The following is a 23,793-nucleotide window of genomic DNA, read 5'->3' as shown; positions in this document are numbered from 1 at the left end:
ACGGAGTGCGCGTGGCCATGCAAAAACGAGTGTTTGCGCAGTTGCGCAAGCCAGTGGTTTGCCGGATCAGAAGCAGCGCTAAGCAGCATGGCCCTTTTTGCAAGCTAGGCCCGTAGCCACAGAGGGGGTTTTTCTCCTTAGAAAATTTAGATGTTGCAGAGTGTTTTACCGAGAATAAATAACGAAAGTAGATATATTTCATGTCCTCCACCCCGGAAAAATTTGCTGTCTATGGGCTCGCTATGTGCTGTAGTAGACTCTACTACAGCACATAGCGGGCCCGTAGACTCTTGTTGTCTGTTTGAAACAGGCAACATGGCTAGGTTTGTGCAGTATGTACCCTGGTAAGTAATGCGAAATTTAAACGGAAACCAACAGGTTTACAATACAACTCCTCTGAACCGATGAAGGAACAGAACACTATCCAATGAAGTGTTAAATAACAGCTGGATGTACTGTGTGGTGACCTGCTCAGTGGAGCAGTACGCCAAAGAACAAACAAAAAAGCTGCGCGTAGCAGTGCGTTTGTTAGACGCTGACTTCGAAATGTAACTTTTATGGGATTACCAGATTGGGGAGCGGGTGCTGACATGCGTGGACAAAAAATGGAGTATGTTTTTTTTTGTCAATTAAGTGAAATTTCGCTTTTTGTATTCATACGTTCGGCTTTCAAGCAATCCTGGCTCCATGCTTTAGCGCGACCATGGCTTCTGTAGAAAAAACTACATTCGTGTCATGAGAAGAAAATTTTATTTACATGGTGCTCGGGCTCTGTTGATAATGTCTTATATATATATATATATATATATATATATATATATATATATATATATATATATATATATATATATATATATATATATATATATATATATATATATATATATATATATATATATATTATCTCTGACGAAGAGCAGTTCACCGGTCGAAACCGTTGGTAATAAAAAATTAAGACAACCGCTAACTTCTGTTTCTTCTATATATATATATATATATATATGAGATATAACAGACAGTAATGCCAAGGAATGTACAGGGGGAGTTTATTAGAACCAATGTATATAAGAAGAAAGAAGAAAGAAAAGTGGATGAAAAAATTACCAGCTGTGAGCAGGAATCGAACCTACGACCTTCGAATAACGCGTTCGAGCATGGAACGCGTTATTCAAAGGTTGTAGGTTCGATTCCTGCTCACGGCTGGTTATTTCTTCATCCACTCTTCTTTCTTCTTATATACATTGGTTCTAATAAACTCCCCCTGTACATTCCTTGGCATTACTGTCTGTTATATACCCGCAGGTCGCGGGTTCGATTCCCGGCTGCGGCGGCAGCATTTCCGATGGAGGCGGAAATGTTGTAGGCCCGTGTGCTCAGATTTGGGCGCACGTTAAAGAACCCCACGTGGTCGAAATTTCCGGAGCTCTCCACTACGGCGTCTCTCATAATCATATGGTGGTTTTGGGACGTTAAACCCCACAAATCAATCAACTCTCTGTTATATCTCATTTTAAAACACGGAAACACGAGCCCTTAGGTATACACTTCTCTCCCTTATATATATATAATATATATATATATATATATATATTTATATATATATATATATATATATATATATATATATATATATATATATATATATATATGAGATATAACAGACAGTAATGCCAAGGAATGTACAGGGGAAGTTATTAGAACCAATGGAATGTATATAAGAAGAAAGAAGAGAGGAAAGTGGATGAAAAAATTACCAGCTGTGGGCAGGAATCGAACCTACGACCTTCGAATAACGCGTTCGATGCTCTAACCACTGAGCTATCACAGCGGCCGTCCCTCCATCCACTTTTTGGGGTTTATATGTGAATTTAGAAGTAGGAGTGACAGTCAGCGCCATCTATAAGCCAAACAACGAGTGTGAAAACACTCTTATTCGGATGTTTGGCGCCACGTAGCACGTGAACTTATAATGAGCGGGCAGCTGATTAATTGTCCCTCTTATACAACCTAAACACACCAAGTCTGCCAGTACGAGACCCTCGTTCATGGAAATAAGGGAGAGAAGTGTATACCTAAAGGCTCGTATTTCCGTGTTTTAACACAATATTAATGAGATATAACAGACAGTAATGCCAAGGAATGTACAGGGGAAGTTATTAGAACCAATGGAATGTATATAAGAAGAAAGAAGAGAGAAAAGTGGATGAAAAAATTACCAGCTGTGGGCAGGAATCGAACCTACGACCTTCGAATAACGCGTTCGATGCTCTAACCACTGAGCTATCACAGCGGCCGTCCCTCCATGCACTTTTTGGGGTTTATATGTGAATTTAGAAGTAGGAGTGACAGTCAGCGCCATCTATAAGCCAAACAACGAGTGTGAAAACACTCTTATTCGCATGTTTGGCGCCACGTAGCACATGAACTTATAATGAGCGGGCAGCTGATTAATTGTCCCTCTTATACAACCTAAACACACCAAGTCTGCCAGTACGAGACCCTCGTTCAATGAAATAAGGCAGAGAAGTGTATACCTAAAGGCTCGTATTTCCGTGTTTTAACACAATATTAATGAGATATAACAGACAGTAATGCCAAGGAATGTACAGGGGAAGTTATTAGAACCAATGGAATGTAAATAAGAAGAAAGAAGAGAGAAAAGTGGATGAAAAAATTACCAGCTGTGAGCAGGAATCGAACCTACGACCTCTTCTTTCTTCTTATTTACATTCCATTGGTTCTAATAACTTCCCCTGTACATTCCTTGGCATTACTGTCTGTTATATCTCATTAATATTGTGTTAAAACACGGAAATACGAGCCTTTAGGTATACACTTCTCTCCCTTATTTCATTGAACGAGGGTCTCGTACTGGCAGACTTGGTGTGTTTAGGTTGTATAAGAGGGACAATTAATCAGCTGCCCGCTCATTATAAGTTCACGTGCTACGTGGCGCCAAACATGCGAATAAGAGTGTTTTCACACTCGTTGTTTGGCTTATAGATGGCGCTGACTGTCACTCCTACTTCTAAATTCACATATAAACCCCAAAAAGTGGATGGAGGGACGGCCGCTGTGATAGCTCAGTGGTTAGAGCATCGAACGCGTTATTCGAAGGTCGTAGGTTCGATTCCTGCTCACAGCTGGTAATTTTTTCATCCACTTTTCTCTCTTCTTTCTTCTTATTTACATTCCATTGGTTCTAATAACTTCCCCTGTACTTTCCTTGGCATTACTGTCTGTTATATCTCATTAATATTGTGTTAAAACACGGAAATACGAGCCTTTAGGTATACACTTCTCTCCCTTATATATTTTATATATATATATATATATATATATATATATATATATATACATATATATATATATATATATATATATATATATATATATATATATATATATATATATATATGTGTGTGTGTGTGTGTGTGTGTGTGTGTGTGTTTCCTATTTGGCGCGATATCTATTCGATATTCATTAAAACGTAAGCCTGATCATGCCGTCTATAAGGTGCTTATTAATTTGAATGAAACCTTGTAAAGAATACCTCGAGAAATAGCATATTATGCATATTTTTATTTATTATTCTATCGTTTTAATTAAGAACTCCTCTTCAATATTTGGTAAACCGTGCCGTTGATCAAAATGACCTGTTTTGAGCTACAATAGATGACGAACCAGATGTCACTAACTTCTTCAACAGTTCGTGATAAGTACAAAAACTCAAACGCCGGTATAGTTATAGCATAAACGATTGTACCGTTTTTTTTGGGGCTTTTGGGATGTTAAACCCCACATATCAATCAATCTTTTTGGGTTCATCTGCTTGAGTAGCGTCAACACGAACCCGAGCCAAAGGGGAAGGTGCTGTCACCCCGCTCCGGCTGAAAGCAATGCGTAGGTGAGTCATGCCCAGTGAAAGGAAAATTTTGGGTGTAGAGCCGATACCGGGTAATTGTACCTTTAAGGATCCCTAGTGGGGTGACACACCCTTTTGACCCTCGCTTCACGTGGACGACACTCCTTGGCTGGCTTACCGAGAAAAATATGAGCGGTTGCCTTTTACTATCCCCTTCTGCCACCTTTTTCTTAACAATCTCCTTTTTGTGCCGTGCCGCCTTCTGTCCCACTCTTACCCCATTCTTTAGGTTCTTGGTTTAAAATGACGTGTATGCCTTCTAGCAGGTTCTCGGTCTGCGAGCGCTTGTAGAGGCTATGCATGACTCGCATTTTGCATCTTTACGTTGTAACTTTTCAGTACGTTCTTTCGTTGAACTGCGTTGTGGAAGGACACCATTGTGGCCGAAAGAACAAAAGTGCATATGTCAGTTACCTCTTGTCCCCAGCTGAATGAATGCGAAGCATTTCCTAGTGAACAGCAAAAACTTTGCGCGTTTCTATCTATCTATCTATCTATCTATCTATCTATCTATCTATCTATCTATCTATCTATCTATCTATCTATCTATCTATCTATCTATCTATCTATCTATCTATCTATCTATCTATCTATCTATCTATCTATCTATCTATCTATCTATCTATCTATCTATCTATCTATCTATCTATCTATCTATCTATCTATCTATCTATCTATCTATTTCCTGTACCACAGAACATTTCATGTATCACAGAATTGCTGTTACACTATTGGGGGAAGAATGTAATCTCTATACAATGAAACTTGACAAGAAAGAGTTCGTACCAAAATGTGTTATACACTGTTACAAAAACATGTATATATTTAACGCACTTTCAAAATTATCATGTCCATCATTGCATGTATGTATTATCTAGTGTCATCTCTTCAAAAGCAGCAGCACCAATGAATGGGCGAGATTCTGTATTCATTTTTAAGACACGTAATCAAGCTTTATAGTCATAAATTGTGAAACAAGAAATCAGTACGATTCTAATACCATTTGATGGTCACGAATTTTCTCACTGAAAGCAATAGATAATATTACAAAACGGCCAGAATTCATGGCTATAGTGGGGACCAGCTGTCTCTGGTGACTTGCACTGTCTTTGTGACTGTTCTTTGGTCCCCTGCGAGTAAAGCGACGTTCGAAATTACCGATTATCTTTCACAAGAGAACTAATGAAGGTACATGTTTAATTGTACTGATTATGACATACGTATAAAGAAAAAAAAGAAAGTGGAAGAAAAATTCACTTGCTGGAGGCAGGGGTTTTTCACCCATTTTAGTTTCCTTACATTAATGTCACAGTTACTGTACTGTAGTTAAACAAGGCTCCGCCATGGTGGTGTAGTGGTTATAAGGTATTCGGCTGCTGACCCGCAGGTCGCGGGATCGAATCCCGGCTGCGGCGGCTGCATTTTCGGTGAAGGCTAAAGTGTTGTAGACCCATGTGCTAGAGTTGGGTGCACATTAAAGAACCCCAGGTGGCCTAAACTTACGGAGCCCTCCACTACGGCGTCTCTTATAATCATATGCTGGTTTTCGGACGTTAAACCCCACATATCAATTATGGTATTAGGTTACGTCTAACAAGGAAACAAGCCGTTCATAATTTCCCCGTTGTTTCGTTAAAAGTTTGAGGTAGAGATTCAGGCGGGCTGCGACAAAAACAAAATTCACCATATAAAGCATGACGAGACATACACGAGGACGTGGTAGAGCAGATCAGCGTGTTGAGAAAGCTGAAATCCTCGCAGTCGTGTGACAGGGGCGAAAAGAAATCTATCGCGGTGCACGGAGCGTGCAGGTGCTCCACCAAGCATGGCCCTGATCGGCGTAATCTCGTCCAGCCGTGGTCGGAATTCGCACCGGGCCCATTGAAGTGCGGCCCGCGTTTCGCCCACCCTTGGGGCTGCATGGCGACGCCTTTGGGATTCAGGGAGCACGACACTCGCGCCTCTGCCGTTCGTTGTGAGGCACGTTTGCTCGAGGTTATATTCTAATTGCCATGGACGCACGTGAGGGCATCGCTAAACGCTGAATACATATTTTGTTTTGCTTTTGCTTGAAAAAAGAAGTGTGCGTTTATCGGACAGCGAGAGCTGTCTACAGAGCGACAGAATGACAACTAAAACAATTGGCTTGTTTTATCTGCACCCGAAAAAATGACGTATTATGGTACTTTACGTGGCGAAAGGCCTATATGATTACAAGGAACATCGCAGTGTGGGCCTGTAGATTATTTTTGGCTTTTCAAATAGGCGCTAAATCAGAGCAGACGGATGTCTGCGCATTTGGCTCGCATGAAAGCGCCTTGAGCAGGAATCTACACTGAGCCTTTTTTTCCGTGACACGCTTTCCGCTAGGTTTTCGCAGTGGGTCAAGACACAGAAAGTAGAAATTAGCTCACTGTTTTGTTTTTAAATATCAATCCCTGCCGCGTGCTTATTGGCACTTCAAGAACGATAGGCTGAAAAACTTTTACTGAATGAAAGTTAACCAGCATTCAGTACAAAAAAAAAATCGCAGCATATCCACGGAGTGAATGATGGAGAGTGGGGCGAAGAATTCGTCCGTCCATTCGTTCTTGCTTCCGTCCGTCCATGCGTCCGTCAGTGTGACCGTCCATGCGTCCATCAGCCCGTCCGTGCGTGCGTCTGTTCGTGCGTCCGTCCCTGCGTTCGTCCATGCAGCCGTCTCTGCGTCCCTTCATGCGTCCATCCATGCATCTGTCTATGCGTCCGTTCGTCCATCTATTCAACACTCCAAGTACCACCATCTCGCATCTTTTCATCATATATTCCCCATATAGAAGCACGGCCTACCAGCGGACATTCCAAGGACTAAACGAGAGGTGGCACACGCACACTTTTTTACGGCTTGCGCTTCGGGTCCACTTCCCACCTTTAACCACCTCGAGTTCATGGTATATACTAGTTCACTGTATTTTTGGCACTGCGGCCGAACGCTCGCTAAACCTTTCGAAAACCAAGGAGGTTACGCTCAGCGAGTGTGACGTAGCAAACTTTTTCAGTCAGATAGTGCTCAATGTACATGCCAATGTCTGCTAATGGGAAATCAGAGGCGGAGAATTCGGCTTTTACTTTCTTACGGCTTGCGCTTCGTATCTACTTCCCATTTTTAACCACCTCGAGTTCATTCATGGTATATACAAGTTCATTGTATTCATGGCACTGCGGCTCAACGCTCGCTAAACCTTTCTAAAGCTAAGGAGGTTACACCTAGCGAGTATAACGTAGCAACCCTTTCTTGTCAGATAGTGCTCAATGTACATGTCAATGGCTAATAATGGTGATTGCAGCCTGCGCGTTAACTAAAACCCGAATGCTCCTGTCTCTCATTCCACATTAGCAGCCATTGACATGTACATTCAGCACTATTTTTTATTATTCAACAACGCACAGAAGAAGTCTCTCACCGGCACCACCTTGGAGGTCAAAATGTTATACTTGTTACATTCTACGGGGGACGAATGGGTGCCGCTATAAGGAGCTTCACCCCTAAAAAAAAAAAAAATGGCAGATTCCACGTACAGTGGGAATCGATGATATGCGAAGCATGAATGGGTAAGGTTGATATGTAACTCCAAAATCAGCGTAATGTTACGAAGTAGAGGTGAACGTTGCCGTACATGACTTACCTGTCATGATTATCATGTTTGGATGTGTCGTTTACCTTCGTCATCTATTCACGTCACGTGATGCCAAATTTAGTATATGTGGAGCTAGCGAAACAGCAGCGAGCACGATATGAGCGTGGTATGTTGTCATTTTCCTAAATAACACGCTTGCCAGCATTATCATGTTTGCACCAGTCATATACTTTTGTCATCCGTTGACGTCACGTAGCACTAATTTGGCATATGTGGAGTTAGCAAAACAGCCGCGAGCGCATCATGAAGGGCCCCATATACTGCAATGTAGCGTTGACGCTCGCGCACGCCGGGAACAGCGACGCTACGTTAGCGAAATGCGAGCACTCTATAGTCTGACACCAGGCGCGACCAGCGTCCGTCGGCGCGGACCAATGGCAATCGGCGCGAAAGGCGACATGCTGCATTTGGGGCCGATGGGTTTCCCATACAACACTGTGTCTCCCTCTTTTCCTGATGGAGGGACGGCGGATGCGCTGAAACGCGCATGCTTCAAAGCAACGCGTGGTGCGCACCTGCGAGTATATGATAAGACTGGCGCCTGGCATGGCAACGCCGGCGTGACGCGACGAAATGAACGCCGGCGAGCACGCGCACGATGTCACGTCGAAATGTATTGGCGCCTTGAGCGTGGTATCTAGCCATGTTCTCACATGACACGGATCTCATGATTATCATGTTTTCACCAGTCGCATACCTTCGTCACTCAATGACGTCACGCAATACAAAATTTGGCGCATGTGAAGCTAGCAAAATGGCCGTGAGCGCATCATGAGTGTGGCGTATAGTCATGTTGTTACATGACACGCATGTCGTGATTGTCATGTTTGGATGGATCATTTACCTATGTCGTTCGTTCGCGTTGCGTATTACTGAGTTCGGTACATGTGAAGCTAGCGAAACGGCCACGAGCGCTTCATGAGCGTAGCATGTAGTCATGTTGTTAAATGACACGCACCTGATATTTATCATGTTTGCACCGGTATCGTACATTCGTCATCTATTGACGTCCCGTCATACCAAATTTGGTATAGTTGAAGCTAGCGAAACGGCCGCCAGCACATCATGAGCGTGGCATGTAGTCATGTTGTTACATGACACGCATTTCAGGATTGTCATGTTTGCACCAGTCACATACCTTCGTCATCCATTCACGTACCGTAATACAACATTTGGCAAATGTGACGCTGACGAAACGGCCGCGAGCCCATCATGAGCGTGGCATGTAGTCATAGTGTTACAGAACACGCATGTCAGGATTTTCATGTTGGGGTCGGTCACTTGAGTTCGACATGCAATGATGTCATACCATACCAGTTTTGCAACATGCCATGTGAACGAAACTACCGCAAGAGCTACAGGACCCTGAAATGTAAATTATGACAATAATGACATATTTTTTACGAATTTTATGTAGTGACTAGTCAAATGTGTTCTTCATACAGTCATGTTATGTCATACCAAGTTAGGCATTGATACTATTATCGAAACGGCCAGGAGAGCTAAAAGTAGTAGGCAGCTAGCTAGCTTGATAGATAGATAGATAGATAGATAGATAGATAGATAGATAGATAGATAGATAGATAGATAGATAGATAGATAGATAGATAGATACGCTCAAAGTCACCGAAGTTCGCTAAGAAATGCTTCGCATTTAAAAGAAAAGAAAGGCAGGCGAGATTTGCGGCGTTTATCAAAGTCACAAAAGTTAAATAAATAGGTTGTTAAGATATCTAACAAGCGAGATCTTTTACATGCAAGAGTGGAGATACATTCAAAAGTGGAGATTCCTTAATTACTCAATCCCTTCATTAATTCAATGGGCTGCTTTAATTATGTAAGAGTTTATCAACGTTTACGCCCTTGACAAGAATATGGGCAGTAATATATAGTCTCTCTGGAAAGATCCGCTCCCACAGGCCATTCGAAGCACTCGCTTTGAAACAAGGGAAAGATTTGCAAACCCTTGCAGAGGATTTCGCAGACGGGTACACATCTCGCAGATCAGCAGGAGTGGCGATTCCTTCGTCATCCGAGTTTTTTCACACGATAGATACGCCATTCACCTTTCGAGAGCTGGATATGGCACTTAGCAAATTAAGAAGACGCTGTGCCGTGGATCCCAATTTTATCAGCAATCAAATGCTAACAAATCTGCCATATGAGCGAAAAAGGGCCCTTTTGGACATTTAATCATGTCTGGAGCACGGAAGAGATCCCAGTTGTTTGGAACACTGCATGGGTGGTGCCAGTTCCGAAGTCCGGAAAGGATCCTGCGAGCCTCGCATCATATCGACCGGTATCTCTTACATCATGCGTATATCTAAGTTGATGGAAAGATTAATATGTACAAGATTAACTTGGTACCTTGAACAAGGAAGACGATGGCCATCGTGTATGACGGAATTTTGTCCATGACTGAGTGCCCAGGACAGTGTTTTGGACCTATTAAGCCACATCAAGCACCACCGCGTCAGCGGACTCTCGACACTCGCCGTCTTCATGGACGTTGCCAAGGCATATAATTGTGTGCTTCAGGCAGGCATCGTGAACCGGCTTCAAGCCATGGGTGTGTCGGGAAATGCTCTTCGGTTCGTACATGAATTTCTCAGAGACCGATGTGTCCAGGTTAAGCTTGGAAATGTAACGAGCGAAGAGAGACGCGTTTCCCTCGGCGTCCCATAGGGAAGTGTTCTATCTCCCTTGCTTTTTAACGGTGTCCTGGCCAGCCTTCCTGACATTCTGCACTTTGCTCTGAAAGCAGTTAAAATATCCATCTACGCCGATGACATTTGCATTTGGATCTCAGGGTACCAGCACAAACGTTTGACCCGGATAGTACAGAGCGTTATTTCAATCATTCAGCGTCACTCGTTGACACTTGGCCTATCTTTATCAGCGGAAAAATCGGCCTTTATGCTCTTCCCGGGAGCCAGACGGAAGTCAACACGTTGGTCGCTGAATATTCTAGGCCACTCAATTCGGTGTGCAACAAGTGCCCATTTCCTGGGCATTACCATCGACAACACACTATTATGGTGATGTGAGGTTAATGGTATAGTCACTGCGTCAGTGCAAAGGGTCAATGCTCTTCGTCGCATAGAAGGGTACGCTGGGGCAACAATCCTATGTTTATGCTTAAATTGAATGCTGCACTTATAACAAGCCACATTCTTTATCAGCTGCCCCTGATATCACCATCATCGAGCCAGTTTGAACGCCGAGAGGCAGTGTACAGAAATGGTCTTCGCTTGGTGATGGGAGTTCCTCAGGTGGCTTCAAACACGAAGGTCACCAATGAAGCCGAGTCTCTTCCACTCCGCCTTTTGGCGTCTCATGCCTTATTGACGCAGCTGTCAAGGCTGGGCGAATCCTTCGCAGGCACGGCGCTTCTCCGGTGGCTAAGAGCAAGAACTGGCTCAATCTTCAACGCGACACTGAACCCATTTCAATATTTAGGCTTGAAACTACCTAAACAGCGCCCTATGGACCCACCATGGTCTTTTGTGGATGTTGCGTGCAACTTCAGCGTACCCAAGCTACCAGCTAAGCGCACCATTCCAGCCGTGGAAGGAAAATTTCTTGTGTTGGACCACTTACGTACCCTGTACCGCGGCCACCTACAAGTGTAAACCAACGGATCAGTGTGCACACAAACGGACATCTGCGAAGCGGCTTTCTGCATACCCTGCCTTGGCGTGTCATGGTTGGGCCGCCTGAATCACGTGGTCTCGTCCACAATGGTAGAAAGCGTTTCAATCATGGCGGCTTTGCGAAAATTGCGATCCTTTTCTGCACGATATGCGTTAGTGCTGACGGACTCCAAATCGGCGCTATAAAGACTGCATCGTGGCCTACCTAAAGAAAAGCTCACCAGGCAATCTCTGGCACTAATTAAACACCTAATTGGCAATAGTTTTAATATAAAGTTTCAGTAGATCCCATTCCACGTTGGCATTGAAGGCAATGAAAAGGCTAATGCCCTTGCATGCGAAGCATGGACATCTGTTCCAAAAGTAAGAACTCCAAAGACTTACCAGAACAACAAAGATGTGATACGCAATCATCTAAAGGCGATCTACAAGTTTCCACACCAAGCATGTGTAATTCATGGACTTTCTCGTGAACAAGCGACGCTGTTGTACCGCATAAGAACCGGCTCTGGTTATTATGCGGTTTTTGAGCAGAAACTTGAGCAGCGATTTCATCGGTTTCTGGCTGGAGGGTCAATTGATTGATATGTGGGGTTTAACGTCAGAAAACCACCATATGATTATGGCTGGAGGGTTGAACGTTTCGGCACGCTAAAACTGACTGCTCCGAAAGTGGCCGGCCATTAAGTCGTGCTAACATTGCCGAAAGTTGTTGTCTTTGGGAGCTAAAATGAGGATAGTCAATACACCCCGGCCTCGTTATTCAAGACTGGGAGATACGCTTCCCCGTTCCTGTGCCTTCTGCGGTGACATCAGGGATATTGAGCATTTCATTTGGCTTTGCCCACAGTTTGATGTGCAAAGAGCAGCGATGATCCGTATCTTGCAAAAAGGCTGTCATAGGCACCGGACAGTTGATGACGTCATTTTTCCTGAAGAACCCAAGGCAACTAGAAGGAACGTGCAACAAATTTTGTTGGTCTTCCTGAGAGACACTGGGCTTTCTGACACGTGGTGACAATTTCCAAATTCAGGAGATGCTCAGACGGAACAATTGCCGGCCATATGCAGGCCAGGCTCACCCCGCCCGCTGCAACACCACCACAACCACCACCACCACCACCATCTCCACCATCCCTTGATTATCTCCACTCTTGCATAAAATTAAATGCAACAGCGAAGCGTCATGACGTGGAACGCGTGGTTCTTCGCCCAGCTAAAACCATCAGGTATGTATGCACATGTATGTTAACAAAGGTTATAAAACAACAACAACAACAACAACAACAACAACAACAACAACAACAACAACAACAACAACAACAACAACAACAACAACAACAACAACAACAACAACAACAACAACAACAGCAACAACAACAACAACAACAACAACCGCTGCAGTCTGTCAGGCCAAGAATTTAACAAGTTCGTGAAATAGGATATTTTCAAGCGTTACGCACTATTAATTTTTGTTTCCTTAGTATCATCACCACTTAGCACCGAAGTGGTGACAGCAATGACGAATGATTATTTGTTCGGATTCGGACGTACGTACGATTCAAGTGAACCGTATGGTGGTTAAAAAGTTAGATTGCGAAGACCTGTTTGCCGCTTCATCCAAACGACCCTCAAGACCACGCGTTCAGCACGCTGTAGGAACTGTGGTATTTTTGATCAATTAAGTTTAGGCTTTTTGGGATCGCAGGGCTTTGCAATATTTTAAACGTCGGCCATGCGCATAGTTATGACACACAGGCTTGCTTTGCTGTTCCCGCTGTCATTTTAGTCTCTGCGGTTCACCTAATAGCGCAGACTGGCGCCCATGGAAGTTTATGCATCAATTCAACGAGGATAAGATCAGGGCCAGGAGTGACTGAATGTTTGTTGTGTTTTACTCTAACTGGCTTGCTGTGGACAGGTTGAGGTTTATATTGCTACATGCATATATATTGATATTCTAGGGAGCGACACGCGTGTGTGCCTGACGATGAAGACGAACGGCTATCTCCGCTCGATCGCTGGTGAACCGGTCACGCCATTACCGCTGCTTTTGAATACATCTAACCCCCAGGCTCGTCGATACGCTGTATCTTCTTGCCCCGCCGCGGTGGTCTAGTGGCTAAGGTACTCGGCTGCTGACCCGAAGGTCGCGGGTTTGAATCCCGGCTGCGGCGGCTGCATTTCCAATGGAGGCGGAAATGGTGTAGGCCCGTGTGCTCAGGTTTGGGCGCACGTTGAAGAACCCCAGGTGGTCGAAATTTCCGGAGCCCTCCACTACGGTGTCTCTCATAATCATATGGTGGTTTTGGGACGTTAAACCCCACATATCAATCAAATCAACGCTGTATCTTCTTTTCCGTAACATATTTGGTCGAAGTGGAACGTTCCCTGTCTTCACCACGAAGCTTGGCAGTGGTCGTACCGTTCAGTCTCTGGCCATGGCTACCAATAACAACAACCCGTCAGCGTCTCCACCTGTAGCTCCAGCCACTACATACCTGAAGATGCCCACCCCCCGTGATCCCGGTACATTCTCCGCACAACCTGGGTTTGACGTTGACTACTGGCTCCGTATATACGAGTGTGTTAGCCAGACACACCTATGGAACCCTACCATGATGCTCGCCAACGTAATATTTTACATGGACAGCACCCCACGGGTCTGGTTCGACGCCCTTGAGACCGAGCTCACTAGCTGGGATATCTTCAAGGAGAGATTACGCGACATCTTTGGGGACCCGTCCGGTTGCCAAATGGAAGCGCGAAAAGAACTCGCCACCTGTGTGCAGTCCTCAACTGAGTCGTATGTCTCGTACATACAGGTCGTGCTCGCGTTGTGCCGAAAAGTGGACGAGCAAATGACAGAGAGTGACGAGGTGGGCCACACACTCAAGGGTATCGCAGACGACGCCTTCAACTTGCTCGTATACACCAATGTTACGACCGTAGATATATTTATCAAGGAATGCCGCCACTTCGAAATCGCCAAAAGCCGCCGTGTTCTGCCTCAATTTACGTGGCTACCAAACACGGCTCTTACATCCACCTGCACCGATCTCGGTGCCGCACCACCCATGCAGGACAGCGTGACACAAATAGTTTGACAGGAGCTTGACGCGTCAAGTCCGGCACCATTTCCTCCACATCTGCTCGACCACGGCGCCACACACACGCCTCCGGCGGTCTCCGTTATTGAAGCCGTCGTGAGGCAGGAAAGCGCAAAGCTAGGTTTGCCTGTGGCCTGCTCTGTCTCCCGACCCAACTCCAGACCAATGACAATAAATGCACCACGTCATGACTCACATTTTCTTCCGCGATCCCGCAATCCGGTGAAATGGAGAACTGCAGACGACAAACTGATCTACTTCCGCTGCCACCGAGTTGGCCATATCTCCCGCTACTGCCGCAGCACTACCCCTCATAGCTACCCCTCAGTAAAATAGAACATAAAGGACCAACCTTAATTCCGGGAGCATTCAACGCGCCATGCGTCTTCTGGGGATACTCACAAAATTCTCCCAAAGGGAAGCAACTCAAAAAAGCTTTGGAAGACGTCGGCTTTACCCTCCTCAACACGGCAGGTCAATACACAAGGATTGGGGGCGCGAATCAGAATAATACATCGCGAGACCTCACGTGGGTTAGGCACCTACCAAAAGGTACGCACTAGGACTTATGGTCTGGCAATGTTGGCAGCGACCACGTACCAATTGTGATTGTCTGGGGCGAAATTTTTACTATGTCAAAGGAGTGTTCCTTCATTGACTGGGACAAGTATTGGTCTTATATGGACGGTTGCCCTAAAACAGTCACCCTTGACGAATGTAGAAAACATATACGGGAAGCGACAAGGAAGGCAAGCAATACCTACAAAAAGAGTCCTCAAAAGCCTGCACCCGATAGGCACCTCTTAAACTTGTGGGAGGCATGCATAGCTGCTTTACATGCATACATGACTGAAAAATCAGCTCTCAATTGCCTGAAGCTTGAAATTCTTACGAGACAAGCATCTAAGTACACATGCAAGCTACGTATGCAACAGTGGCAGGATTGCTGCGACCAGCTACATGGTAGGATAAACAATGAAAGGCTATGGAACATAGTCAAATCATTGGAAGGCCGGGGCAAAACTCAAACAGCCGCTGAAAAACTGTGTTTGGCTTCCCATTCATCAGCACCAGTCACTGCTGATACGTGCGCCAACACATTTTTTTCCACAACCGGCAAGACATCCGGAGTATCCAGTGGCCAGAGGAAAAACAAAGCAACGGCACAATGAATGCTCCCTTCACAATTCAAGAACTTATAATAGCACTAAAGGAGTCAAATTGTAAAACAGCTTCGGGCCCTGATATGATTACCTACAAACAATTACAGCAACTGACAGAGAACCAACTAACGCCTCTTCTTTTCATCATAATTCAAGTATGGGAAGATGGCAATCTCCCGAAAAAGTGGAAACATTCAAATGCTATACCACTGCCTAAACCAAACAAACCTCCGACGACTGCAAGTAACCTTCGGCCAATTTGGTTAACTTCAGTAATCGGAAAGGTAATGGAGCGAATGGTAAACAAGCGCCTCACATGGATGCGAGAAAATGGGGAACACTATCACTGCACCCAAACTGGCTTTAGACCCCACCTTTCTACTTAGGACACACTCCGGCGCCTATACGAGGACGTACTAAAGAACCCCTCACACCCACTTGCCTTTTTTCTAAGTGAAGTTCAGTCCATCTCGGCGGGAATCTATGCCGACGACGTTACAATTTGGTGTAACACGTGAGACATCTCTATGCAACAGCAGCACCTCCAGAAGGCAATTGATGTTATCACCACTTTCCTTGACAAGCAAGGTCTCCGGATTTCACCGGAAAAGACAGAATGTATAGTTGCTCTGAAACGTACGAACCACAGCAAGCAGCAATTTATTCGAGATAAAATCCAACTTACTGTACGCAACACAAGCATACAGCGCAAAGAGCACATTATGGTAGTAGGCATTATATATCAACAAAACGCCAAGTCCACTCAATGGGTAGAAAAAGCGCTGTGCACCACGAAACAGACAACAAGAGTGCTGCGAAAGTTGACAAATTGCTCCTGGGCCTATCCGAAAGTCAAATTAAAAGACTCTCACAAACGCTCGTCCATTCAAGGCTCCTATATGGACTACCCTTCCTGCCAATGACGCCGACCCAGCATGAAAAACTTGAATGCATCAACAAAACATGCATTAGCATCGCCACAGGGCTACCAAGATACACCAAGTCGAAGACCTGTACGGAACAGGTCTACTTCTTCCATTATGTTACTATGTAGAGCCTGCACTGCAAGCTCAAAATGAGCGCCTCAAGATAACCCGTCCCAAAAGAGCCATCGGAAACGAGCTAGGTCTAAGCTACCAAGACCTGCCTCACATTATACCCACAATTCCGCCATGGGAAGATATTACCGGGACAGAAAATCGGCCGCTTCCAAAACATATGAGCTAAGCCTCGGACAATCAGCGAAGGGCATACTACACTCTGCGGCATATTGAACACCTTAAAAGTATACCTGGCGAAGAAGATATAATCTACACAGATGTCTCATGCACTCTAGAAGGCTCCAACACATGGGCGTTTTTCAACCTGAGAACAGGGGAAGCATCCTCATTTTTTATAACTCAACCCTGCTTACTGCCCGAAGCAGCTGAAGGGTACGCCATTTCGGAAGCTCTAGCCCATTACAATCAAACAGGATCATCGCCAAAAGCTATTCACATCTTCATGGATTCGCAGGAAGTGCTTCAAACACTCTAAACAAGAAGAAAGCTACCAGCGTACGTCAGGCACATCCTGCACTATACCGCCCAACATCCAGTACGATCAGTCCGGGTCCGAGTTCATTGGATTCCTGGACACACAAATATACCTGGACACGAGCTGGCTCATCAACGAACCTTGTAGGATCATAGCAAGGAATGACTTGGGGATGCGAGCTCGAAGCAGGCCGCAACAATGACCAAGATGAGACCCATGAAAGCAACTACCGAGAGCGAAAGATCAACGCCGGTGGCAATTAAGGTCCAAGTTAGAAGAAGCTACAAAACACGATGCCCAACCCCCAAGATCCACCCGCCTCTACGAGGTCACACTCAAAAGATTGCAAACACTAAATTTCACGACAATCTCGGTCCTTCACAAGATACACCCGACAAAGTACTCCGACCCGAACTGTCACTACTGCCACGAGCCAGCAACGTTGGAGCATATCCTCTGAGAATGCCCCGTTCACGAATCAAGCCGAGCTGCTTTTATAAAAAAAGCCCAACGTACCCTGCTTCAGCTACAGCAAGACATGGAAGGGACGACCATCTGGATACTTGAAGACCCACTCATCAGAGCCAGGCTGAACCTGTCGTGTGCTGCATTGCGCACGATCGCCGTTCCTTGCCCTGCAGTAACAAGCTGACCAGTTTGAGTTCACCCGAGTTTTTTTTTTCGTGGTGCTGAAGCTAACAAGCGAGAGCACATTGTAAATAGTTCAATAAAGTTTTAAATCAATCAATCAATCATACCTGAGAGAGGTGGTTACTACAGAGAACGATTGGGTGACGCCTTAAGGAGCTTCACCCCATAAAGCCCTCATAATGTTGCTGACTGCAAAAAAACCGTTGGCACAACTAAATATTTCAACTTAACTATATATTTCCCCGCCATCATAGGCTTGCGCGGGAGAAGGGGGGGGGGGCAAGTCACGTAAGAGGGGAGAAGGCGAGGGGTCTGCCGCTTACAATGACGTAATAAAAAGGAGGATTCGCTGCAAGGAACCTTCACTTCCTCGAAAGTAAAATCCTGCGTGCGCATATGCACGCCATTTTTCGCAATATATATATATATATATATATATATATATAGATAGATAGATAGTCATCACATTTACAATCACCTACATATTCAGTCCGAAACAGGGCGCGGATTCACAAAACTCACTTACGAAAACATTTTTGCGCAAGAGAAATTTTGTTGCGTAAGTCGATTCACGAAACGAAAAAACGTCGTAAGAGGCCATCGTTGTCACATCGGCCGCTGCAAATAAAGTGCGCTGTGACTGTTTGGGAACATGTCAACGATGGTGATGCAGCTGCTATATTTGCTTACGTCACCGAAAAGTGCTCGTAAGTGGATTCACAAAGCGAAATTGCGCGTAAAAACAGCATGGCTGAGAGAAAATCCTAAGAGTGGTCCGGACCATTCTTAGGGACAATATGGCTACTTAGAACCTGCTGCCGCGGCGGTATACTTTGGTGCCCTGGCTGGTTTTGAGTTAATTCACGCCCATTAAAGGCTGCCTGATGACTGCTGGTGCGTTTTTATTTCTTTCGGCGCTTTGAGCTTCGCGTGTTGTTTCCCTTGTACGCAGTGGATGGTGTTGACAACCACCATCGTCCAATAAGTTCGAAGTCGCAGTGATTGAAGAATTCTATTGGGCGTCAATGGCATAAACGTACGCATGTAAAGATTTGTGGTTGGATGAAAACCAATGTGATACGTGAATGGTCGGTGCATTCGAACGCGGAATGGCATAGGATCAACCTTATTTGTTATGTTGTTGTGTTGCGCCCCATCTCATCCAATTAAAAGTCCGACTCGAGATCCTTGCCTCATTGGTGGAAATTACCACCAAAGAGGTTAATGGGAGCACATTCTTTGCACGCTATTGGAAATAAAAATGAGAGGAAGTTTTCAGTGAGTGGTTCATAAAGTTTGTGCTCTAGTGTACTTTCATTGGCTCTAACTGTCCAATGGTTGCGATCTCTGAAATACAGCTGTCGATACACTTTGGGACGATCTGGAACAAAGCGTACTTTGTAAACCAAAGCGTATTAGGGGTGCGCGTGATTACGCATGGAACTACAAACAAATCATGCATCTTCGCCTTCACTGTTCAGACACCGATATGGACCGTGATAATATGGCAAGCAATCGGAATGAAATGACCCTAGTAACTTTGTATGACACCGAAAATATGCAAACTCTCACGATTCTGGAGCAAACCTTGGCTGAATTCATCCCTGCGTCAATTACCAGCCATTTAACTTGGCGCATGAACATCATTCAAAGGTAGAGCGAGCCACAGACATGTATTTTGCGCGACGCAGCGACCACTTGACCTGAGAATAATAGCGTTGCGAAAGCGAATCCCCTGTCGCATGCTCTGATCGAAGCAAACGACAAACGCGAGCAGACGACGGCTTGGCCGACAGGCACAGCTTGTGAGTGGTTGTGAAGCAATACCCTTTACATCAGCTCACTCCGTGACGTTGCCAAAACACTTCTTTCATCTGGCACGCCTGTCCTGTTCGTCATATTACCCCCCTCACACATAAGAGAAAATTTTTTCACGCCGTGAAAATAGTGCAAGTACTTTCTAAGAGCTCTCTTATGTGCTGCGCAGTTGTCGAAAACAACATGTCGTCGTAAACAGAGCATATCGGTTGGTGCGACTTTCAGCAAATGCTTCTCGCACGAGTTACTTCAGCGTTTGACCGGATGTGTTGTGATTACAGCAGCTCTTTCGGTGCGTGTAAGCAGTGCAATGGTGTACGGTGAAGCGCAGCGAAGCCTGTGCATCGGTGTGGTTATCAAGCGGGGATCAGCGTCGATGTATCGACGGCAACTAGCACTCGAGAAGCCTGCAATGTCTGTTTGTGTGCCGGTAACAGTTCGTTCGCTTGACTTTCCAGTCTCTCAGTTGGGTGCTGTGCGACATTTCGGATTGACAGCGTTTTGACACGTTACTTGAGTGACCCCAAGTACGTACGGAAACGTATGAACTACGCGCTCGGTTCTTGCTTCGCCACTAGTTAGCCCGTACGCTTCTATTTACTTGAGAGCAATGTACTGTTCGGGAGTGAAACGATGTTCGTTGTGAACAGTGGTGCTGTGCTGACGTTCCAAGACTTGTGAACAAGCTGTGCTCGTGTGACCGAAAATTGAAAGACAGCGTTGATAACTGTTTTGCCCTGCGAAGTTGTGGTGGGGCAGCTTGGCGCTTTTGTTTGTTAAGTCGTCACTTCTCCTTTTTGTGATAACCATAGTCCTAGCGCTGTGATGTGATCAACCGAAACTGCGAGATGCTACATTCTATTGTGGATCGTGTTACTTTGGAAGCGCGCCTAGACTGTTCTTCGGTAACAACTTGAGAGTTCTATGTGGCAGCGAGAGCCCGTGAACGTCAAGCTTCCCTCCGGCCCCCAGAAAAAGCAAAGATTTCACAGGTGCCTTGCTTTGGATGAAGTTGTAGGCCAATATCGCCTAACTACAGGTTTCCGAGTTCGTCTGGCCATCGTTTTGCACGGCACTAGAGCCTTGACAACAGCTGGTCATGGCCAGTTCTTACACTTTATCAATGGACGTACACGCCTGGTCAGCCCTTCATTGCTGTCATTGGCACCTTCCAGTCTGCAGATGCCCTTTGCCTGTTGGCCGTACTTGGTTCCTCATGACACCAACGGCTACTAAATGCTGCCATCGGTGAGTTCACCTTGCATAACTAAATTTCACCGGTACTATAATTCACGCAGTTCTATAACGTGTGCAAGTTTTTAAGCCCATAAGATGTAATGTTTCTCTATGGTAAGTTGAAGCATGAAAAATTTACTACTACTGTTATATACATACATATAATATGGAGCAAATGCATCAAAACTTTTTTGTGATTTGATACAAGTGAGCTCTTGTTTGAATATGAGGTTGGGCCAGTCGATTGACCAGGTTTGATAATTGAAAAGTTAATGTGAATTTATTTTTCAGGAGCCAGGTTGCACTTAATAATTTGTTATTTTGGAAAATTAGTTCTATAGACGATTACCACTGTGGTAGTACTATACTTCGGTACGACATATATATTGCGGTACATAAATTTTACATGAGGCTTCAGTTTATTTCAAAGTAATTATAGCAGATTTTGGTCACTTTAACAAAGTGATAGCTTCCTCAAATAAGTATTATAAGTGAGTGCTTTTAATGATTGTTTTTAAATATCTCGTTTTTGGCTCTTCACAGATCGCAGAGATTGGTTTGTTAAGGTCCTGTGATGCATCGGTTGCACATTCTGGCACATCAATCCTCATTATTACTTGGAGCACCTGTACAAAAATAGGAAGGACACGTTCTCCCTAACTATGCAAGCCTATGTCACTGCTGGGACTGTTATCATTTAGCGGATGTGGCGTGGAAGCATGCATGGCAGCCTCATCTGGAAGGACTGCGATCTGCTTGGGAGCTTCGAGGGCACAAAACTGCCTAACGGCTGGCTGCAAGGTTAGTTTTTCTTTATTACATACGATTACGTGAACACCACTTACTGTGCACAAATTGAAAACCCAAGCATGGTTGCTTTCAGTGGATACCTGTAATATTCTTATAGATAATTCTTATTCAACATTTATGAAACTAAATTGCAAGATAATTGAGAATGTTGACAGCTGAAAGCCTGCAGCTTATGAATGAAACTCCAATAATCTGAGACTGAAAAGCTTGTGCTTTGAAATGAGCACAAATACTTTGATTCCTTATTGAGCTCTCGAGCTTGTGACTCCCTCTGTGGATCAAGTGCTCTGGAAGGAAATAGCAAGTGGGTGAAAATTGCCTGGCTGTTCACAACTTGCAAGGAGAAAGACCTATTGAAGAAGCCTCAGATGACATAGGGCCAGTAACTGCATCTTTTACCTAATGTAGCTTTTTCTCTCTCAGTGCTGTTGCTTGTGTTTCAGCCGAACATGTTCACCACGATTGCATAGTGATATATATTTTTCTACAAATTGTACCTGACCTAAGTATGCATTGTTGATCTTTAAAGGTGACGTTCAGTGTGTTTCAAAGCCATGGCTTCTCATTTCTCTGTCTGTGGCTAGCCTATTTCAGCAGCAGAGCGAGGCAGCTAGCACACATGCAATCCAAGTCATGGAGCGCTCCTTTGGTGTTCTGTGCAGGACGCAGCATATCAATCCGGCAAGACACTGGTATCAACAATAATGGTGAGTGTTGGTGGCACCTGTAGGAGCCCGTTGTGTTTGTTGCGTATGATTATTTCTCCTGATGAAGTGTATTTTTGAAAGGTTTTCTTCATTTAGAATGATAGATGTCAGCAACAAGCACACTCATAATCCACAAGTTCTTTGTGTCTTCTAGACTGCCCATTTGCACCTATACGCAGTACGGTGAGCTGGCTATGTTAGACAGCCTTAAAGTTATGAACATTGGCTGTTGTGTTGTAATGCAGTCCAACTTGTGTTTCTTAGTGAACTTATTTGTGGTCTGCTTCTCGCACCTAGTGTAAAGTCAAAATAGAAGAAACTTTATTGGCTTTTTATGTCTGGCAGAAGTTTCATGCCTTCATTTATAACATTGTAGTTTTGCTCTTGTATCATAATTAATATATTTTCAGTCTTCACTGTTTGTGTGTGTGTGTGTGCTGAGGCTTGGCATTGGCTTCTGAAAATACAATATCGGTAAATATGAGCACATAATTGACAACTATACACTCTTGCATGTAGCATGGTTGTAACAATGATCTGTATTTTTCTAAGTTCCAGCAGTAACAAGGGGTTCGGTGCTCCACGGTCATGTACAGTGTATCAAGAACAGAGCACAGAAGACCAACAAGTATAAACGGACTGCCAGTGACTGTTCTCCTGCTCAAAGTTTACAACAGCAGAAAGAGCACATTGTGATGTCAGGAGAAGCTGCTGCTTAACTTCTTAGCAGTGCAGTATTCAGCAGTTCATTTGCTTGCATTCAAAATTATTTAAATTTTGGATGGAAGATACCAAACTATGACACCAATTTAAAGGCTGCTGTAGTGTTAGTAGGCAAATATTTTTGAGCTGAAGTTTTTAACATGTGTGTTAAGTGCCATGCGTGTTAAGTACTTAGTTGATGGAATCATTCAGTGTACACTCATTTGTATAGCACCAATGATGCCATGAGTGTATAAGCTCTGGGAAGTGAATCTATGTGGATTATGTTATTTGGAAGGAAGAGGATCATCACTACTCCTAGTATATCTTAACAGTAGATTTTAGTGCTTGGGTATTATCCCACTGCCTGTCCGTCCTTCAACAGTCTACTTATCTACTGTGTAAGTGTAACTTTTTAAATGTATACTTTGCTCGGATAGGTTTGTTCATAATGTAATGCAAGTGACTTATCATCTATGCAGCTCTACTCAGACTAGAAATAAAAATATTTATTTTTATATGTAGCTATAGCATGCATTCACTTGTGTTTTTCTAGGTGCCTGTACAATTGTTTAGCCCTACAAAAGTGCTGGTATACTCTAATATTGAATCTGGCATCTTAAAATAGTTTGTTAGTGGAAATAAGAATGTGTTTACAACCAATATTACTATGCTTAGATGAACTGTGAAAACTCTGTGGAATTTTTTTTACATTTTTTGAACTTTGTGAAGGCAAATGTCGTTATGTTCTTTTATTTTGGTCCCTGTTTCATGCAAATGACACATAATTACTTTGCAGTGGCAT

This window comes from Rhipicephalus microplus, chromosome X (assembly GCF_043290135.1).
Source record: "Rhipicephalus microplus isolate Deutch F79 chromosome X, USDA_Rmic, whole genome shotgun sequence".
In the NCBI taxonomy this organism is placed as follows: Eukaryota; Metazoa; Arthropoda; class Arachnida; order Ixodida; family Ixodidae; genus Rhipicephalus; species Rhipicephalus microplus.
Note: the sequence above shows the minus strand (reverse complement) of the source record.